Source organism: Larus michahellis, chromosome 4, assembly GCF_964199755.1.
Source record: "Larus michahellis chromosome 4, bLarMic1.1, whole genome shotgun sequence".
Lineage (NCBI taxonomy): Eukaryota > Metazoa > Chordata > Aves > Charadriiformes > Laridae > Larus > Larus michahellis.
The window spans coordinates 71,980,079-72,001,842 of NC_133899.1; the positions used below are offsets into that span (position 1 = coordinate 71,980,079).

The 21,764-nt window shown below is 43.8% G+C and overlaps 1 protein-coding gene across 12 annotated transcripts in view; it reads right to left on the minus strand.

Annotated features, from left to right (window-relative positions):
• The window catches only part of FOXN3 (forkhead box N3), a 216,009-nt gene that overhangs the window by 77,221 nt on the left and 117,024 nt on the right, over positions 1–21,764 (minus strand). The gene's annotated exons all lie outside the window — the stretch shown is intronic.

Here is a 21,764-nt window from a genome sequence, read left to right on the forward strand (position 1 = left end):
CCCAAATGCTTTATGGCTTTTACTCGGCCGTAACAACGCGCCACCCCAACTATCGCATCAACCCAGAAAAGCCTTGGCTGGGCAGCTTCTGTGCTTCCACCAGAGCACTTCGCCCACCAAACCCCCCTCAGGCAGAGGTCACCCCACCACATCAGAAATCACACTGCTCAACGAGCCGTCCCACGAGCACCAGCATTAATGAAGCTTGGTCTTTGCTGTGTGTGCTTGCTTGGTGGCCATGACAACTCCAGTGAGACACGCCAGCGCCCCAAAGCCCCTCCCTGAACTCGGGCTACCACCAGTTCCCTGTTGGCTTCGCCTCCTGCTCATGCAGAGGCTTCCCATAGGTAACGGCCACTGAGGGGCCTTTCTTAGGACAAGCATGGCTGAAGGCGAAGAATGGACTCAAACGCATGGAAAGGAGGAGGAAGAGGAGGAGGGAACATCAGTATGATTGAGGTGTTGGTTGATGAGAAGCTCAACATGAGCCGGCAACGTGCATCTGCAGCCCAGAAAGCCAACATATCCTGGGCTGCATCAAAAGAAGCACGGCCAGCAGGTTGAGGGAGGTGATTCCACCTCTCTACTCCAGCGGACCTGTTAAAGCGAGTCCAGAGGAGGACCATGAAGATGATCAGAGTGCTGGAGCACCTCTCCTATGAAGACAGTCAGAGAGTTGGGGTTGTTCAGCCTGGAGAAGAGAAGGCTCCAGGGAAGGGGGCCTATAGGAAAGCTGGAGTGGGACTTTCTACAAGGCCATGTAGTGATAGGACAAGGGGTAATGGCTTCAAACTGGGAAAAGGTAGATTTAGGTTAGATATCGGGAAGAAATTTTTCACTCTGAGTGTGGTGAGACACTGGAACAGGTTGCCCAGAGAAGCTGTGGATGCCCTATCCCTGGAAGTGTTCAAGGCCTGGCTGGACGGGGCTTAGAGCAACCTGGTCTAGTTGGGAGGTGTCCCTGCCCATGGCAGGGAAGTGAAAACTAGATGACCTTTCAGGTCCCTTCCAACCTAAACCATTCTATGATTCTATGATCCTCTAAACCTTGTTTCCTTTGTTGCCTTGGAGCAGCGCTATGGTGCCATGGGCAATAGGACTGTGGAGCATCCATTACAACAACCTGTGCTGCCGGCAAGCTGGAGAAGAGGGGAGGCTGTGAGGAAGCACCTGATGGCCACCCATGCCCCTCCTCTCGGGCAAAGGCACCAGAGCACTGACCCCACCACACCAGAACAGTTCTCCTTCCTATGGCAGCTGCCCCGCAGCCACGTCTTGTCAGCAGAAGGACCGAAGTCAGCAGAAGTACCTTTCCCAGACATGAAAGGTAACCTTGCTCTTTTCTTAACAGTGCAGATGACTGTTGGCCAGAGGTGTCCCTCCTTCCAGCACGGCACAGCTTGCCCTCCCCAGGGAGATCCACAGGCAGTGCCAGCCCAGAGCCAGAGTCCCACCACTGCTGCTCTTGCTGTGTGGGGAGTCCTCGACCAGAGAGGCACCACCTGCAGGAGTTCACCAATTGCATCCTAGGGCTGTGGCACAGCAAGTATTTTAAAAGCACAGTACCTAAGAAAGTAACTAAAAACATGGATAAGATTTGTTGCAGCGTTCTCAAGGCAGGTGGAAGAGACAGATTGGCAGGGGGTCAGAATGACCTGTAGTCATGAAACAAGTTTCAGAGTCCTCTAAAGCTTGAAGACAGTCATCGGTATTTTAATACACTAAGCTTTTATTGAAATTAGTATCACGAAACTATGCTATCAATATAAAAATAGTTGCCCTATACCCAAATTCAAGCACAAATTAAAAGCGAAGGACTAAATGGCCTTCGGTAAGATTACTGTAAGGCACTCTGCCTTTTTAAGGTAATCCACCTTCCTCTCTGGATGCAAAATGTGAACTGATCACCACACGCCACGTCTCTTGAAAGTTACTTTTGTCTCCTCTCGAGTTGACTACCGCTACACGAAATGCAATGAAATGGAAAACAGATGTTGTCTATTACATCGACAGCATTAGCAAAGTTCTGATAAAACGCCATATATAAAAAACACGCTGCTTTCACAATTATTCTGCGGAGACTCTTGTGCTAACGTATAAAAAGTTCACTGTGTTAAATACAGACTGTAAAAGGATCCAAAGCAACTATATGAGTAATAAAAGCCTTCGATATTCCTGAACAAAGAAGGGAGTTGAAAGAGAGAGAGAGACCAAAATGACCAAAAAAGAAGTTAAGTAGGTCTACATTCATAAGTGCTGGAGTGCGCTGGGGCATGCGCTCGGCTGAATACACACACTCACTTCATGGGGCTTAATGTAACCAATTGTTTGCGCTCCTTATAGCAAGCACCAGCTCTTCAAGTGTAGCTCCTCAACTCACATGAAGGTCAAGAGCTGTTGAGGGTATTCACACTCCCATAGGACAAGCCCACAGTTCTACAGTGCATCGGAGTCCAGGATAATCTCCAGGACAGGACCCATCAAGCTACAAGTGGAAAGCCGTAGCGTAGTCCTCATGCTGTACAAATTTGCCACAGAAATCAGAAATCACAGTATGGCAACTATACGCCTCTGAAAAGCCCAATAAAAAAAAAAAATGGTGAAATTCTGAAATGAAGCCATAGAAAAAATTTACTCTCAGGCTGCTGTATGCCCATACGTGGGTGGAAGAGGGTTAAAGAAAGGAGAGGGAAAAGCATATATATTTGAATAGACAAAATGTCTCCACTAGAGAAACAAAGCCATAGTGATTTATCTTATTTTCCAACTTGAAAAAAGGCCCAAGGCTCTCATAAAAAACTCCATCTGATTCAGCAGAAACCCACATGAACTGAGAAAATTAACTGTGCCTTCCCAGGGAAGGAAGCTAAAGAATTCAAGCATGTAAATAATATACCACAGCGACCGGTCAAGCCTTTCAAACAACAAACTTCTGTGTTTGCAGGGCTTTGCTTAAATTTAGCTATGCCTCTTCTGTGTCGGATAAATTCTCTTTCTGTTCCCAAACTTTTGCATGGGAAGTCTCAGATGGCATTAATTATTAAAACATATTTTAAGCTGAGAAATGACAGAGTTAAACTATCTCTCACTTTAAAGTGTTCAAAAGCTGCTTTCTCCCTGTTCCAGATTAAGAAACCATTTAAAGAAGTTCATTCTTCTAAAGACCATCTATAACAAAGAAACATTTGGCCCATCCCAGGCATTTTTTCAAACCAATTGCTTCTTAGTGTAGTCTGTAACCTACTGGAGAAGGGTGGCTTGTTCTCCTGTAGAAGTAACTGTATTCTGTATTTAGGCAAAATGAAAATGAAAAATCTGATTTTAGAAATTTCTTTTGTTATCAATATATGCTGTGAGATTCATATTTATGCAATTAGCATTATTGATGGCAGAGTTTTTCCCAAAACTTACCAACTAAACACACTGACCAAAATAATATTTAATTTCTAATAAATCCCCACAGAGCTACTAAAAGAAAAGCAGTAACTAGTTTGAACTTTCAGATCAGTGCAAGAAATTTGTGGCCTAATACATTTTTGTTACGAATAGGTTTGGACCAACTCAACTCCCAGCAGCAAATGAGCAGAGGGCACTTGGGGATGAGAGGAGGGGGGAGATGGACTCGGATCAATCATAAAGAGCTGAGATTTCAAACTACTGCCTTGAAATAACATGAATTAGTATAGTTTATGGATAAGATGGCATGTGAAACACCAACAGTTACCTGTCAAGGACCATTGGTTTGATTTGCAGAAAATACTATCGTTTCAAGCATACCCTCAGCCAAAGGGGTGTCCAGGCTGCAACAGTATTTGTAGCAAACGCATAAAACAGGATCCAAGAGTGCAAGTTCACATCCATCCAGTGCAGGATCCACCTCTCCCTGAAGCACAGTCATTGTCACTGCGGCATCCGTGCACCACCGCAGGGAGCAAATGAAGTATTCACACGCTTGCTGAAAACCAGCAGCTGGGAGAACTGAGGACTAACGGTGTTTAACCCGTGAGCATCTGCTCGCGTGAAACGAGATACCTGGAACCAGGAGCCACCCCTGATCAAACCCAGCCTTTCCTGGGGATTCGCTATTGATTTTTAATGGCAAGTGGGACTTGATTTCCACTCAAGGCAAGCGATGAACTGTTTTTCCTCTGATGACACAACCAGTGGGAAACTTGGTTGTGCCGCGGGGCCCCAGGCAATGGGAAGCCGCCTGACCGAGGGCTAGCAGGGATTTTTCTGAAGGGAGGCTTTTCCATAGGAAAATGTTTCTTTGCTGAAATCTAAAACATTCCATGGGAATGTGTTGATTTGGACACCACTTATTCTGGAAACCGGGCCGACATGAAGGCTGGCTGGCCGGCCAGCCAACGAGGGTCGGTGGCAGCCAGCCAGCCCAACCAGAAGCTCCCAGGGCATACAGAAGCAATAATGCATGTGAGCCCTCCCCGATTAATTATTTCTACCAAAATGTCCGCCACACATTTATAAAAATCTTTAAAAGGTGCCTAGGCTTCAAGAGACTTAAAAACGGAAATATAAACCCTTTGTCTTCTGGAATTCACATTAGAGCAAGGAGACTGCAGTTCTCAAAGCCAAGCGCTAAAAAAAAAAAAGGCCAGGGTATGAATTCTCTCTCACAGTTGCAGTATTTCACAACTATGCCAAAAACTCTCACAGGCCTCTTTGTCAGAGAGGCCTGATTAATAGATTTAAAAAACCCAAACAACTAAAAATTCAAAACAAATTCAATTGTGTGGGACTACACGCCACAATTAATGGATGATGAAAACACAGAAGAAAAGCAATAAATATAGGCCAATGACTGTGTTACCAAATATGTCCAGAGGGTGATGGTAAGGCAGGAGGACACAGAAAGGGGGGAAAACAAACAAAGAACCAACAACTCCCCTCTCCCCCCCCGAAGCATGGGGCTATCAGCCCAAAGAAGGAAGGCCCAGAGGGGAGGCAGGGAAGATGCTCCACACACACCTTGGCCCACCGCAGCCATAGAGGTGGTAGGTTCGGCTGCTGGGGCATAGCTGGTGCCAAAGCAGACCCTGGCTCTCAGGAAAGCTTGGAGTACAGGGTAGGACAGCTCGGTAAGGGGTGGAAAGATGAAACGGCGTCAGCTGTAAGCTAACAAAATTTGCACACAATATACCCAACACAGAGCCTGCAGTAAGCAAGCAGCTGCTAGACCACAAACAGGCTGCAGTGGCACGGAGGATCCCCTCTCCAGCTTCACCAGTGTCAAAAATGATGGGCACAAGCAAAGATGACTGACTGAAGCGCCTCTACATGCAGCTCAGCCTATGGACTTTGCAAAAAGGTGTGAAGAAATACAGCTCTTCCTCTCCCAACAAGCGCTGTAAGTTCCCAGTAATGCAGAACAAGTGGATGGGAGAGCACCCGATTCACTGCAATCACCACCCTTGCCCCAGGGCCGACAGCAGCTATCAGGACAGAAATATATTTGAAAGTTCCCAACAGCAGAAGCTGCAGGTGCCAGATGAAGGGAACAAAGGCATTGCTGTACCCGCACTGTTAAGTACTCCATTATCAACCATCCACAGTGCAAAATACTTCAGTGCAAGTCTCACCTACACCTCCAACAAATAACGAACTGAAGGAAATGTCAAGGACACCAAACCTAGAAACACCAAACACTTTGTCAACGAGTAACCAACGGAACATCTTGCAAGTATAGAAACACACCTCTGAAAGTTTTTGAAAAGCAACAAAACTAATCTATGTCCTTTGATAAGGACATAGAGTGTATCATCAGCAAGTTTGCAGATGACACCAAGTTAAACGGGAGTGTTGATCTGCATGAGGATAGGGAGGCTCTACAGAGAGACTTGGATAGATTGGATCAATGGGCCAATACTAACAGTATGAGCTTCAACAAGGCCAAGTGCCGGGTCCTGCACTTGGGCCACAACAACCCCATGCATCACTACAGGCTTGGGGAAGTGTGGCTGGAGAGCTGCCTGGCGGAAAAGGACCTAGGGGTTCTAATTGACAAGAGGCTGAACACGAGCCAGCAGTGTGCCCAGGTGGCCAAGAAAGCCAATGCCATCCTGGCTTGTATTAGAAATAGTGTGACCAGCAGAAGGAGGGAGGTGATTGTCCCCCTGTACTCAGCACTGGTGAGGCCACACCTTGAGTATTGTGTCCAGTTCTGGGCACCTCAATACGAGAGAGATATCGAGGTGCTGGAGCAAGTGCAGAGGAGGACAACGAAGCTGGTGAAGGGCCTGGAGAATAAATCTTATGAGGAACAATTGAAGGAGCTGGGACTGTTTAGTTTGAGGAAGAGGAGGCTGAGGGGAGACCTCATCACTTTCTACAACTACTTGAAAGGCCATTGTAGAGAGGTTGGTGCTGGTCTCTTCTCACAGGTAATTAGTGATAGAAGAAGAAGGAATGGGTTCAAGCTGCAACAGGGTAGGTTTAGGCTGGACATTAGGAAACAATTCTTCCAGAAAGAGTGGTCAGACACTGGAATAGGCTGCCCAGGGAGGTGGTGGAGTCACCATCTCTGAATGTGTTTAAGACTCATTTAGATGCGGTGTTGGGGGATATGGTGTAAGGGAGAACTTTGTGGAGTGGAGTTGATGGTTGGACTCGATGATCCCAAGGGTCTTTTCCAACCTAAATGATTCTATGATTCTAAACCACAATTATTCTCATGTTTAAGTTGCTGAGATAACAACAGCTGAAGGTGCCTTTATCTGGCTGGAGCCCATGAAACCCTGTATCTAGTGGCAGCAGGGAATGATGCTCTTGACAAGTACATTCAGCTCCCGATGCAAGCTGGACTCAGACTGTTACCATACCGTATTAAAATGTGCGTCAAATTAAGCTGGAAGATCATAATTTTTACCATTCCTGGAGAATTAAATTTAGGATGGGGTGGTAACTGAAAAAAGCTTAAGTATACTTTTGTGGGAATACGGCATCCTTTGATGCTGGAAGATGAACAGTAGTTCCTTACGGCAGTCACCCTATGTAAGGCATGAGAAATATTCATGACTACGGCAACGAGCTGCCCTCTTGGCGCCCACACTGCACAAACGCAGTCTGCAGAGTGGCTGTCGGATGGCACGGGAGGAGGTCGCTTGGTCCAAACCACACCGCCACGAGCTTGCAGAGTGAGCATGGGAGAGACGGCATCTCATTCTGATTGAGGACTCCTCTAAGGCTGTCAGTTCTTCCCTGCTTGCACCGGAGAGCTCGGATGCTTCTATTGGCACATCAGCTCCGTTTTCTACACTCAACTTTAATACCGTTACTGGACAGGGGCTAACAACACTACTGCACTGCAAAAAAGGGGTTAATGCTCTACACCTGGGTACATAACCATAGTTGTATTAGAGACTTTATCACTCCTAATATAAATTTTAAGCAATACAGAAGCATTTAGATACTGACGCACCTCTAACACGTGCATTTTGTTAACAAGGAAAAAAAAAAATTTATAATCCCTGCCAGCAGCTCGCTGGCAGTTAATATCACAATTAGTGATCACCTAGCAACAGGCAAGCAAGCTTCCTCTCCAATCAAAGGGAAAAAACCTCTACTAACCTGGGCTAATGACAATACATTAAAAAATATCTGGTTTTCTGTTAGGTTATCTGTTAAGGTATTTCCTGATTTTAATGAAAGCTGATTACTTTAGAGATTTTAAATATATAAATCCATTACTCTATCTTCTTGAATTTTCGATAACTGACAAAACATTATTCTTAAAGAGATTTATGAATTCACAATACTAATTTTTAATTTATGAAGGCTGATCTAATATTCTGGTAATGCTTCTCTTTCCTCTGCAATTCCCTCTTTTATTGTCTCTCGGTATCTCTCACTTACTGCGACATGTGGGATCAAGACTAAGCTCCTAGATGGAGTCTTTCCCCGTTTCTCTAGGGTGTCTAACACATTTTTGAGCGAATAATAAAATTTTGATCTCTTGCGCACTCTAAATGAGTTTTCTATATGACACGACTGCCAGAGGGATTACATCTAAATTTTTATTAAAGACAAAAGAAAAGTTGCTCAGGAAAGCTATTCACGAACAGAACACCTGAAAATAAAGTTTAATGTTACTTTTTGAAGGATGAGTGGCAAGTTGGCCAAATCTTTACGTTCTCCAAATAGCCGAAGCCATTCCTCTGCCACTGTCTCCACTTAAAATAAGTAATAAAGCAAGAAAAGAGAGAGAGAAATAAAAAAAAAAAAAAGGATAAAAAAAAAGCTTCTCAAATTTCCAGAATTAGGCATAAAAAGGGTAATTCTTAATTTCAAGAAAAACATGGTCATGTGTCTTTCAGAGCCCATCAATGACTCTGCTGTGGTGCTCAAAAGCAGCTCTCACTGCTGATGTGATATATGAAGCCTTCTTGTCCCCCTGGTGAGACTCTGTAGCCCTCAGCCAGAATTTTGGACTTTGCCGAGAGCCGAATATGTATTTATGGACAACAATGGAGGATTTGTTCTTTAAATAAATAAAAAAAATCATAATTTCTATAAAGAGTTGTTGTTTTAAAAGAGATGGCTATTTGAGGTATGCCAGCCATAGTGCAAAACGCAAATTTCTCACTAATCTGTGTTTAAATATTTTAACACATTTGTTGTGAACACATTAGAATTCTAGGCTGAATACTGAAATAGGAAAAAGTCCAGATATATTTGAAAATGCATGGTGAGACAACTGTCCTATGTTACTTTTAATTAAAAAAGATTTGTCTCCATTGGGAATTGGGAGATGCTGGCTATCAGCCTCCAATTCTAATTCTGCCTTTACCACTGAATCACACAGTGACTTCAGGCAAGTCACTTCGTCCTTTCTGTCTCATTATTTCTCTTCTTTCGTGTTAAAACCAGGAATAAATTCTTGCAACATAGTCTACGTATCTCTGGGAGGAATAAAGAATTGTTAAGTAACGACAGAACAGGTGAGGGAATAGTCTTTTGGAGTGCATGCAGTTAAAGAAGGAACAACACAGCTCACTTCTAGAGCACGGGTCGTTATTTGTTCCTGCTTTCCTGATTTTGAAGTAAGGAAAAACACCGCAGGTTATTTCACATGATGTAGTGCTGTGTTTCTCCTTATTTCACACTGCTATTAAATGGTTCCTAGACTATATATCACTAGATGAAAAATTGGTGGTCGTCAGGCCAGGGAAACTGAATTCAGAGTTATCTAAACTTGATCATGTGCTGCGGAGCGTGCCTGTGCCAGCTCATGCAGGCACTGCACGTCAGTCCCCTGAAGCCCAGATGAACAGAAGGATCCTGTTTCAGACAGCCATTGGCCTCTCAGACCACAGAGGACCGTGGCCTCTTTTGGGCCATAGCAGCACCAAACGCTGACCGGGCCAGTGGGGAGAAGGTTGATTCTCTTCTATTCTACAAAATCAGAAATGCAGCATTACAGTTTTCTGATGATACGCCTTCGTTTGCTGCAAAACAAGTGAGGGGGAAGAAGAGGTTCATTTCTGTCTTGGTTTTACTGGATTAGAATTGCACTGGAAGAAAAAAAAAAAGCCTTTGATCTCAGATTCCAGAAAATGAGTCCTAGCAATTGCCAAAATCTAGGTTGACCACCATCCAGCATGACCTGGACAGGCTGGAGAGCTGGGCAGAGAAGAACCTAATGAGGTTCAACAAAAGCAAGTGCAAGGTCCCCCACCTGGGGAGGAAGAATGCTAAGCACCAGTATATGTTAGGGGTGGACCTGCTGGGAAGTGGTTCTGAGGAGAAGGATCTGGGGGTCCTGGTAGACAGTAAATTATCCATGAGCCAACAATGTGCCCTTGTTGCCAAAAAGGCCAATGGAATCCTGGGCTGCATAGGGAAGACTGTGCCCAGTAGGTCGAAGGAGGCCATTCTCCCCCTCTACTCTGCACTGGTGAGGCCACAACTGGAATACTGCATCCAGTTTTGGGCTCCCCAGTTCAAGAGGGACAGGGAACTACTGGAGCAGGTCCAACGTAGGGCAACCAAGATGATTATGGGACTGGAGCATCTCCCTTATGAGGAAAGGCTGAGAGAGCTGGGACTCTTTAGCCTGGAGAAGAGAAGGCTGAGGGGAGACCTTATTATGGCATACAAGTATCTAAAGGGTGGGTTTAAGGAGGACGGAGCCAGGCTCTTTTCATTGGTTCCCAGTGACAGGACGAGGGGCAACGGGCACAAGTTAGAACACAGGAAGTTCCCTTCAAATACACGGAAAAACTTCTTTACAGTGAGGGTGACAGAGCACTGGAACAGGCTGCCCAGGGAGGTTGTGGAGTCCCCTTCTCTGGAGATTTTCAAGGCTCGCCTGGATGCAGTCCTGAGTAATGTGCTCCAGGCAATCCTGCTTTAGCAGGGGAGTTGGACTAGATGATCTCTAGAGGTCCCTTCCAATTCTGAAGTTTCTGTGATTCTATGATTCTGTGATTCATTTTAAACTTGATGTAAAGAGTCTGGTTTGATAGTTAATACTACAGCAGACAAGGCTCTAGAGAACTTGCTCTGGAGAACCGCAGCCTGCTCTGGGTGACCCTGCTCTGGCAGGGGTGTTGGACTAGATGATCACCAGAGGTCCCTTCCAACCCCTGCCATTCGGTGATTCTTTGAACTTCCACACTGATCACCTGAGCGACTGAACAGCAGTGAAACTGCAGAGCTGCCACCCAGGTTCAACACTGCAGAAGCTCTACTAAAAGAAGCATTTCTCCCTAATTGAAACTGATTAAATTTTTAAAAAGCCCAAGGTCACCCAACTGACTTCTGTTATTCTAGTCCTGAATTCTCCGTTTATTATTTTTGCAGAACTTCAAACAGCATTGCTGGTAGACCTGCCTGGATTTCATAAATACTTTCTACATGAGGCTCCCACTCACATTTCTAACCCCGGCTTAACCATGGCCAGTCAGTCAGTTGGACTTGAGATTAACGATATGCACATCTCTGCTAGAACAGCTTGTCACCCATTAGTGCGAATATGCTACTTGTTAATTTTAAAGACACCAATGTACCTTGAACATGCACAAAGTTATAAACACGTGCATATGCGAAAGGGCAAATCTGATCTCCAATGAAACAGAAATAGATGGTAAAAAGGAAGGAGAAGCCTTTAAATCCCCCCCACCCCAACATGCTTCATGTCGCTTGCTGAAATTCTTGTTTATCCGGTATGGTGCGATTCCCCATTTCACCAATTTAAGTACTAAGGAAACTCAAAACTAAGCATGACCTGCAGGCTGCTGCCAGGTTGAACTCCCCCTCCACCACTTGCTCAAAGCCAAGGCACTTACCAGCTGAAATTTTCCATACTTGGTCTTTCTCATTAATCTTGAATGAATGTGGTTCAGATGATTCAGAACTAATCTGGCTTCTGGAATTACAGCAGCAGAGGACAAAACGAATGTTTAACCTCTCCCCTGGAACATTTAACCTCTCCCAGATGCTGAGGGTATTTTTCCCTGGGAAGCTTAATGTGCTTATAGGCTCTGCAGCACTGCTGCAGAGGAGCGTGCAGAGATTGCAGCCGCAGGCCCATACACCAAAGTGTTTGATGCACATGTCAGAAAGTTACGTAAAAGCAGAAAACATGACGACGACAATAATAACAAGAAAACAAGAAGTCAAGTACTCATGTATTTGGAAAGCCCCAGTTACATTTTTTGATTCATCTCAATTCTACCTCTTCCGGCGTATCTACTACCCGAGTCCTGCATTCAACGGTCACACTCTTACGCCCCAGAAGATCAGTGCCTGAGGATCCCACTGCACAGCGTGCGAGGTGCTCAAAAGATGAATGACAGTTTGTGGGTGCTTCTGTCACCAACACAGAAGTTTGATGCATAAATACCAAGTTATCCTTAGAGGTACATTTTTAGAAATAAACTGCTAAGGCATAAAAAATTTAGTAGCAAAATTTGTCAGCTTTCACTCATTCACATTCCTGTGATTACTCAGTTTGAACAACTCAGAGCTGTATTTTAGGGACGGGGGAGGGACAGACCAACACTCACATGAAATTACAGCACCTAACACCAGGCTGTTTCACCTCGCAGTCTGGATCTACAGATGTAACAAAAGAGGGAAGAGAATATAGTATTTTTTTGCATTCGGAAGCATTGTAGAGACATCACCTGGATCAATTCTCCCACCCACAGAGCTACAGAGATACCATTTCCATTCACAGAAAGGAAAACGTACACACAGAGATAACAACGTACCTCCAAAAGACTCAGTAAACCGTGGCAGACCAGGACCTGCCCCCGGACGCCCCAACTCCAGGCCCCCGCTGACAACCCACACTGCAATTGTATGAAGGCTCCTCATCACTGACTGACATTAGTTGCACCTACCAGAGTTCAGTCCTTTTCCTAAAGAGCTCCCCAATGCCTCAGGTTGGATGCAGAGGAAATTAAAGGCAGAACTATAATATGCCCTCCACTGTACCGTAAATTTAAAGCAAACGGCACAAGTTTGACTAAATTGTATCTTATCAGCCCAATCCAGTCAGGAGAAGATAGAAATTTTCTATTTATACCAGAAAAATCCTCGAGTCAACAAAGCCTCAAATTCAAGGGGCAGAGAAGATGCGACTTCACAGGTATTTACACTGCAGAAGCTGCCTAAGCCTCTTCCCTCTTTACAGCCTCTGCCAAAATAAAGAAGCCCCATTGAACTGTGGCTGGGAACTGTACGTGATCTGTTCTTCTCTGGTGTCCAGAACACTCAGCACTCCTAGTTATTTTTACAGCAGCAATAACCACAGCACCCAACTCCCAGTATCTTTTACTTAACATTTTCAAAGCAGAGCTATGAAATAATGAATTCTGCATGTTCTGCAATTCTAACTGTAAACAAATACTCAGAGGACTTCATTTTGACTCATTTTTAAATTATCTTTAGCCACGTTCATCTTAGTGGAAAAATAAACCTCTCACCTGTAATGGGAAATAAAATTCAGTGTGCATCTTTATCCCTAATCCTTACCTCTCCAAACAGCTGTTCAGCCTGTTGAGAATACTAACATTATACTTAATAATATTTTAATAATTTTCCCAAGTTACAATATTACCTGCATGAATGAAGGAACTCAATAAGGAAAAGAAAAGCTGACCTTCACATAACTTATCGCAAGAAGTCACCCCTCTACCTTTAAGCCAGCAATTCTTCATGCAACCGATGAAGCTGATGTCTCCCGAGAAAGAGACTACTTTTCCAGAAACCTGTCTTACAACACTGTCATTTCAAAAAATCTTGGCTTCCTCGGCGGAACCTGCGATCTGGTCTACATTTCCCTCCATTTGCTGCTTCTCCTCAGCTGTTTGTGCAGAAATTGGACATGACTCATTAAGAGCACACTGCTCTTCACTCTGAGATTCTCAGCAGAAACCAGAGCTGTAGAAATAAAGGCTGTATGAGGAAAGGTGAAGGTGGGCAGGCAATTGCTTTTGTGATGAGATACTAGTTTCTACATCTCTGCTTTCATCACTAAAAGTTGCAAATATCTAAGTTTACTGTTTCCACATGGTGTATCTAAACAGCAGTTTGGTAACAACCTTGTGCCAAAACACAAAGCCTAGGAGGAGAGTTTAGGCCATTCACTCTCTCTTGATAAAGCTCAAGAAAGTTAAAGAATAAAACCAAATATGACAATCCATCAATCCCTTGTGCCCCTTGCCGAACAGCTCTGGTTTAACAGCCAGTGGAGGAGACCACAAGCTCCCTCCTCAATGAACCAAGAGGGTCTGGGAGGTCCATCTGCTGGTGGGCAACCCCAAAACCAGAGGTATTTCACTAACGAAGAGCACGATCTTTGCGGGCACTAAAAGGAGCTGCTAAGGATGGGCATGGCTATCCATCAGATACTGTGTAATTCTCCTTCCAGTTGAATCAGTGTCTGCCATGCAGTCGCAAGAAATCCTCATTAGTATTAACTAGCAAAAATATGTTCATGAGTGTGTGTGCACTCTCACTCTCTCTCTGTAATTAATCCCTGGAGTAAAGCAGTTCCTTGGATCATCTCAAACATAGAAAATCAATGAGTTAGATTACAGGAAACAATTAATTATGGTTCACTGATGTTTAGAAAGAGACACTGACACCCTGACATCCCCAGATAGCATTTGTGCCCTCTAAAGCAGCAAATCACAGAAAGCAACAAACTACGCTTTTCAAACATCAGATGACCTCAAGCTTGCTCATTCTAGTGAAATGATACTAATCAGTCATAAAATGAATGGGACATAACCTTTTAAACATTAAAGAGGCAATTAATTTATAGCGCATCCGTTTACTACAACCAATTAAGCAGAAATATTTTCTTCACGTGTTAGTGTAACTTCTGACAAATCATGGGGCGGGGGAAATGAAACAAATGACTTTGCCAAACCACTCCAGTTAATTCTCATGTTAATGGTTTCGTTGCTATTCAGGTTTCTTTTTTCAGTGTCATCTACAGTGCATCACTGAATTTTCCCGCCAACACACAAAGGACTGAAAATAAGTAGGCATAAACTGGAAAGCAGTAAGCCCGGCCACTGGCAGCACTGAACCACCCAGAGAGCTGCCTCTGCTGGGTGCGGCAAATACCACCTGCAGCTCTCAGTTCAACTGGAACACGCTCAACCACCTTTTTAGAAATCCTTGGGCCTAAATTTTACGTCGCAGAGCAACATGACTTGAAGTGAAGCAGGACTTGGATGGTATCAGCAGAAAATGCTGTCATCTCCGTGCACTCTTTACCCTTTTCAAACAATTTTTGCTGACCTACAAAGAGGACTTGCCATTCTGTCTTCATTGCTTACCCCTGCCTAAGCTGTCTCCTCCCCCACGTTATCCCCTTTGCTGAATCCCCTTTGGGTTTTATTATCGTCTTTATCCTACTTCAGAAAGTTTATGGCTATTTTGTAGAGCCCTTAGCATCTCCGCATGGGACAACTTCATAACTAAAGCTTTATTAAGCCATTTAGACAAGTCCCATGGACAGGACGAGAGCTTGCATTCCCTCACCAATCTCCCTTCTCCCTATTTGTGTGGAAACTCTACTGGTGGGTTCGCCTCTTGGTCTCTCATTCCCTCTTGGGGGGACTCTAGAGTAGGTTGTGAAGTCTAGAAAGCAGCAAGTCAGATTTACTAGATTGTATGAGAGCAGCATAATGGAATAAAAAACAAAATGGACAAAAATGTAGCATTTAACAAGTGCTTTGGATGGGAATTAAAACATGTTTATAAACAAGTCCAAAGAGAACAGCTCAGCTCCAAGAACAAAGAGCAGAATGTCCTATTTTAATGTTTTTGTCTAGAGAAAAAAGGTCCCCCCTATTAAAAGGGGTTTTCTCAAAGAGCGTATTTCCCATACAACCCAATCTTGCCCATTATTCATGTTACAGTAGCTTGGATGGCAAGATGATGCCCATCAACCTCTGAGTGCCATACTGGAAGGCAACTATAAGCATTTGCCTATGAAAGGAGGTTTAACAAGGGCTCGTGTGAAATGCAGCAGTGAGGGAAATCAAGAGAATGACAGAACTCACTACTCCATGTCAAGAAACTCCCCTAAACTTGTGGGCATAGCAAACTGAAAGCGGGGCTTTTGAGCCTGACTAAGCAGGTGTTTCACACTGAGAAGTTCCACTGAAAAAGAAAAGGAAAGAAAGAAGGAAAGAAGGAAAGAAGGAAAGAAGGAAAGAAGGAAAGAAGGAAAGAAGGAAAGAAGGAAAGAAGGAAAGAAGGAAAGAAGGAAAGAAGGAAAGAAGGAAAGAAGGAAAGAAGGAAAGAAAAGCTGGTAACAGATACATTCGTGATCCCTCCACACGTTCTGAGTCTATGCCACCCAGAGAAACAGCTTCCCTCTTGGGAAGGGCAGAAAAAGAGCCACCATTTCATGCAGTCTTGCAGTTGTGAATATACTAAACCAAAATACTTCCTATAAAATCCACAGTGTCTGTCTGCAGTTCTTCCTTTTGAAATTCTTTTTCTGGAGGGAGAGGGAGGGGGAGAAGCCCTCTTTTTCTGCTGTCTCCAAGCAAGCTCTAGTCTTCAGCCCCAGACTATTTATACCAGGAGTGCATATCGTGGTCTCTTCAACAGGGCGGCAGGACTTAGTGCCAGCTTTCCTCCCAGAGGAAGGGAACGATGTACACCACTATGGCACTGACAGGAGATGGAGCTTTTAATTGAACCAGGAACTGCCTGATTTGCATCTCTGAGCAGGCCAACAAACAAAAAACTGTCTCTGAAACTCGTCTATAGGATGGGTGGTGAAAAGGTGACTCCGGCGCTGGTCTCATAGTAACCAACAGAAAAAGTTTCCTCAAATTAAAAAAGGGAGCTCAATCTGCCTCCTTTCCTTGGCTTCCCTTTTAAAGAATACAAATAAGCTTCCTGAAAAACAACGGGCCTTTTGATGAGGCAATAGCTTTCCTCCGTGTTTTTGTTTGTTTGTTGAAAACACTTTGATTTCGCAGGAAGCACTAACAAATGCAACTGGGGATCAACTTAGTTAAAGAACCTTAAAAAGCAACAGGACACACATCTCCCACTTCAGCCACTAAACTGGATTGTCTCACTGGCTCGAGCAAAACTGCTGAATTATTTCCCTAACAAAAGAAAGGCGCTTTTAGGTCCTATAATCTCATTTCAAATCCTTTTACCCACTCCCTACTCTTTTTGGCCTTGAAATTGCAATCCTCTTTCAGGACTAATCTCGGGACTAATTGGTGCCAGCACTCCCAGTTTCTCTCCCCGTTTCTTCCCCCTCCCTCTCGCATTGTTCAGGTGGTAAAAAGGACGGCGGGCCAGGGCTCAGCGCCCCTATAATGAGTCTGTTCCTACAGAGTAACTGTTAATAATTAGCAGGAAGCATTTTGTCTTTAAATTGCACAGCGGGAGCACCAAGATTTCACAGGGCCAAAGAATGGTTTCACTGTTGCTCGAGGAGCAAAACGGGTTTGCAGGCCGCCTGCGGGCTGGGCGTCGCGACGGCCATCGTGCCCTGGGCCCAGCCCCACCAGACGGGAACGCCAGGCGGCACAGGCAGCCACGGCATTTTCCGGAGCTCCACTGGCAGCAGGAGGGAGGAGAGAAGCGAGGGAGAGCCCCGCGCACCCCACCTGCGGCACTGCTGGGGAACACGTTGATGTGACAGGACTGAGTGCGGTGAAAGAACAGCCTTTTTTTAAGAAGTATTCCAGAATACAATTCCCTGAAGAATAACGAGCAAAGAGGAGATTTAAGAAAGCCTGCTACTTTTCAGCTAATGACTGTATTTGCAGGTAGTGCCAAAAAGGAACAATGACTTCTCTTACTGAGGGACTATCAGTGTTGACCATTTCCCAGCCAGACTTGGAAGCAAAATTAGTTTTTCTGTAATTGGAAACTTCAATCTAGCCAGTGCATTAAAACAAAACCACAAAAAAAGCTATTTCCAATGGACGCTTGTTTCTAGCAAACCTAAGGCTAACCTTGAGCAAAATAAGCCAAAAGCTTACTTTTTAATTCAGGCAAAATAAGCCCAAGGCTTCAAAAGTTTTTCAAGCTGGTACGACTGCATCACCAGAGTCCACATAAAGTTTTGACACCTGGATATTGTACAGTGTCTTTGACTGTCCTGAAACCGAAGGACAACACAAGAAAATCCATGTGATGAGAAACACACTGCTTCCATCGTACCCCCAAGGAGTGCTCTGGAGTCTAAATGCAATTGCGACTACATCCACACCCTCATTCACTACTGCGAGCCCTTAGGCATCTGCAAGCAGGTATGCCATGAAGAATACGTTAGCATTAAAAAACGAAAAAGATACAGCTCTTCTCACTCTCCTGAGAGATCAACTCTTCTTGTGGAGCGTCAATAAGAGCCAGACTGTCAGGTGCCGAGACTCCTGCAGAAGCCAGCACACAAGACACAAGGTCTCACTAGGTTTAGGGAATCTACTGCTACTGCAAACAGGCAACACCAAAGGTTTCTGTGTAAAAAGACATACTCTCTGGCACACTCAGCCAGCATCTGACTGTCACTGGAGAAAAAAAACACAGTCTGTTACTGCAAATACCATCTAGAAATGGTGTGGGTACGCAACAGCCACACAGTAAGAACGTGTCATTTATCTCCGGTCACAGAAATTGATAGCAAGTTTGAACACAGAGCTGCAATTACTGATGATTCTTCTTCGTTTGCATGAAGCCTGAGATCAGGCGGTGCCCCGGTGGCTTTTGAATTAAGGTAGGTAATAAGTACGCTTAGTTCTGTGCATACTACCGTCCTCTGAATGTTAGGTTCCCCCACCACCCTAAAGCCACCCACAGCATGACACCTCACTGAGGGACTTGTGTTATAGAACATCAGCTGGAACAAGTGCGTTTAAATTCTCCATCCCTTGAAAATGCAGTTTGCAAACCTTGTGCTCAGGATCCATCGCTTATTTCTGTTTGCCTTTGCGTCAGAAATTTCAGACAGAGGACTCTCCTCAGGTCATCCAATTCAGCTTTCTGCCAACAGAAAACTTCCTACAGTCAATTTTCTAAGATTTTATTGAGTCTGCTTTTCAGCACTCTACCAGATGGATTTCAAACCACTTCCTTTAAGAGATTAATTCAGTCTAATAAGTTCATTATTTGCGCCTGGTCAGTGACCAAGGAAAGATAAGCCAGAGTCTGTGTACTTGTTTCCTCCTCACATGCTATTAAAATGGAAAGTTTTCCATCCAAGTGTCAAAGTCTGTTCATAACAGCAATACAACAGAGCCAGAGAGACGTCCCCATGAAAACCGAGCACCTGCGTTCACAGAGGGATTCTGTTAACTTGTTTACAGCATCAAAACAACCTCCCTTTTTTACCTTGCAGTTTGAAAACTGGAAATCAGAAGACAGCAAGAGAAGATCAGTTCCTGTCATCAGTTTCCTCTCCCCAGGTCGGAATCTCCAGGTAGCATTTTCCACTTCGGTGCGGTCCAAACTCCTGTGCCAGCCCAGGCTGCTCTACTGCTATTTCATTAGAGCCCAGGCTGAGAGACGCAGCAGATTGCTGAACTGTGCCATGCCAATTACCCTCTCTCACCAAGCTCCTGAAGATCATGAGGAATCATGAAGTTGAGGTGCAACACCGCTTTCCCCAATTGTTGTTTTACCCAGTACTGGAAAACTTTTTATAGCACATAAGTGACTTGAGAACACAGGTTTGCAAGTCAGGAAACCTTTAAAGCAGGTTTGTAGCACTCACCTACCAGAATACACCTGGGTCAACACTAAGCACAATGGTGCCTCCGTGTTCTTCTGCACAGAAACTGCTTTGGGAGTCTTAGCATAATTTTACTAGCACAGCCCCACGTCATCTAACTAGCCTCAGTGAAATTATGGTTCAATGACATTTCCTATGGTAGGAAAGCTTTAAGAAAGCCCTCATCCCTCCTTGAAGTCCCAGTCCCTTAAAATAATAAATCACCAGGATCTCATTTACAGTGCAGCTATTCAAATGTCTTCACTAGCACAACTGAGAGGACAGTGTGCTATTCTACTAGAGCAGCAACATCTTAACATGGCTTTGCAAAGAAAAAACAAAGAAAACACATAACAAAGGAAAAAAAACCACAAAACCAAACGAAATCCCAAAACCAACCCTGTGCTGAACAATCAGAAGATGTTGCTCCCAGGGTCCTCAGGCAGCTGGTTGAGAACCAGTCTGGAGACTGCTGCATGCCACTGTCTCCCCTGGTATGGTTAAAGCCCAAGTATGCTTTAGTTGTCTTAGGCTAGCCAAAGGGCAAATTCAGTAGCAAATCCAAACAGCCTGTGAAAAGTTTCCTCCAATAGTTTGGGGGGTTTTAACTGATCAGATGGCAACTGCTAGCTGGGTTTTTAACTCTAGTGTCTGAGAGTACCGCCTACGGAGTGCTAGATCTCATACCCACCACAGCAAACAGAGGATGGTCAATGGGCAGAGAAATAGGCAAAAATAAACTTCCCCACACCCCCCAGTGCCACACAACACAAACTGAACTCTTAAAGCTCTTGTTTCATTTCATTACAAAATACAGAGCTCATCAATACAACTTCCCCTGTTTCAAAGCAGGGATTTGATGGCAATATCCCCAGGGAGACAGAAAAAGACCAGTTCTAGCAGCTCCAGCACAAATTTCCATTCTCTTTTCCCCCCAAATCTGAGCAAGTCTATTTCTACATTTGAAGGCAAAAGCAGCAAAACATACTTAATAACCAAGAGATCTGCATCGCTTTAGCTATATAGCCGACTATGGCTCTTAAAATTTTCATGGAATAAATGTGTTTGTATAAAGTCTTCCTTTTACATTATGTTATACTTGCAAGTAGCAAAATAAAAGCTGGCTGCCTCAGAAACTTTGTTTGTTATTAATTCCCTTAAGTTTAGAAAATTATTTCATTCTATTTAATTGTTGTATTTTTTTAATCTCATGAGAAAAATGGTTGTCTTCATCTTTCATATGGAAAACAGCTAACGAGAGAACAATTTTTCATATAGAGAAGGTTCTCCAATTAATAGAGATCTTAAATACGTGGGGAGCTGTTACGAGTTTTGACATTGATCAGACAGCTGCCTGGAAAAAAGCCTGTTCAGGAAAGTTACATAATTAAAGTAACCCAGTTCCTTTTTGTTTACATTTTTTTCTCCATCTGATAATCCGGATTAAACATAAAAAATAATGACACCCAAATAACCCCAAATTGGCTGAATTTACATCTCTTTTTCATATACTTTCACTGAAACCTGCATCTTGCACTGCCACCAGTTATGAATTCCCAATGCCACATGGACATTTTAAAGCATCACTGCATTGTTAATAACTCAGTCTTCAGCATCTGCATTACTATGTAATCAATTTTTCTAAATTTCACATATTCTGTCTTAAAAAACAACACCACCACAGTCGCACAAGACTAAAACCCAGAATTATATACAATTCTAAACACAAAATTTAAAGTGTCAAAGAAAGAGCCTGTTCCGAGCACCCTAGTTCTTCAAACTAACCTGAGGAGGTTTTCCATCAAGCCTGTAATCACTGTTTGAACAGAATTTCTTTTGGAAGGATATATAATGGAATCCTGATAAAAATAGTTACAGAAAAAAGCAGTGAGAGGCATAGAGCTCTGCAATATTTATATTATCCAGGCAGACAACATAGAGAACCCATCAGTGAGGTCAACAACTGCAGTACAGAGAACAACTAGCAACAGCAGTCAGGTATTGAGGGCCATAAGCAAAAAATGCAAAAAACCACCAGCTGTGTAAGCTGGACACTGACTACCACCTTTGAAAAGGGCAGAACAGTATACTACAGTTATTCCACTTTCATAAATAAAGTCTGTGTAGTACTGATTCTGATACCAAAAATATGTCATACAAGCTAATGAAAAGAAAATTTAACAAGTGCACGCATGCTGCAGCAAGCCAAGAAAGAAATACATTTACATTTGTATTAGCAAGACCCATTGGCTGTGCAATCTTGGATGTTTTAAGAGCAGAGCAATGAAAAATTACTATACATAACCAAAGTATACGCATGAGCCCACAGAGAGAGTTCTGGCAATTAACAGGAAGAGATTGCCAACAAAGCAGAAATGAGTCAGGATGAAAAGAAAGGAAAGATCTTTTATAAAACTCTGATCCATGCTCGTATCTGAGATGGCCAATCTCTTTAGCCATTCCCCTTTCATCTTCAAACACGGAGGTGGAAACCATGCTCCTTTGTAAACAGGTACAGGGGTGTACGTGACAACCC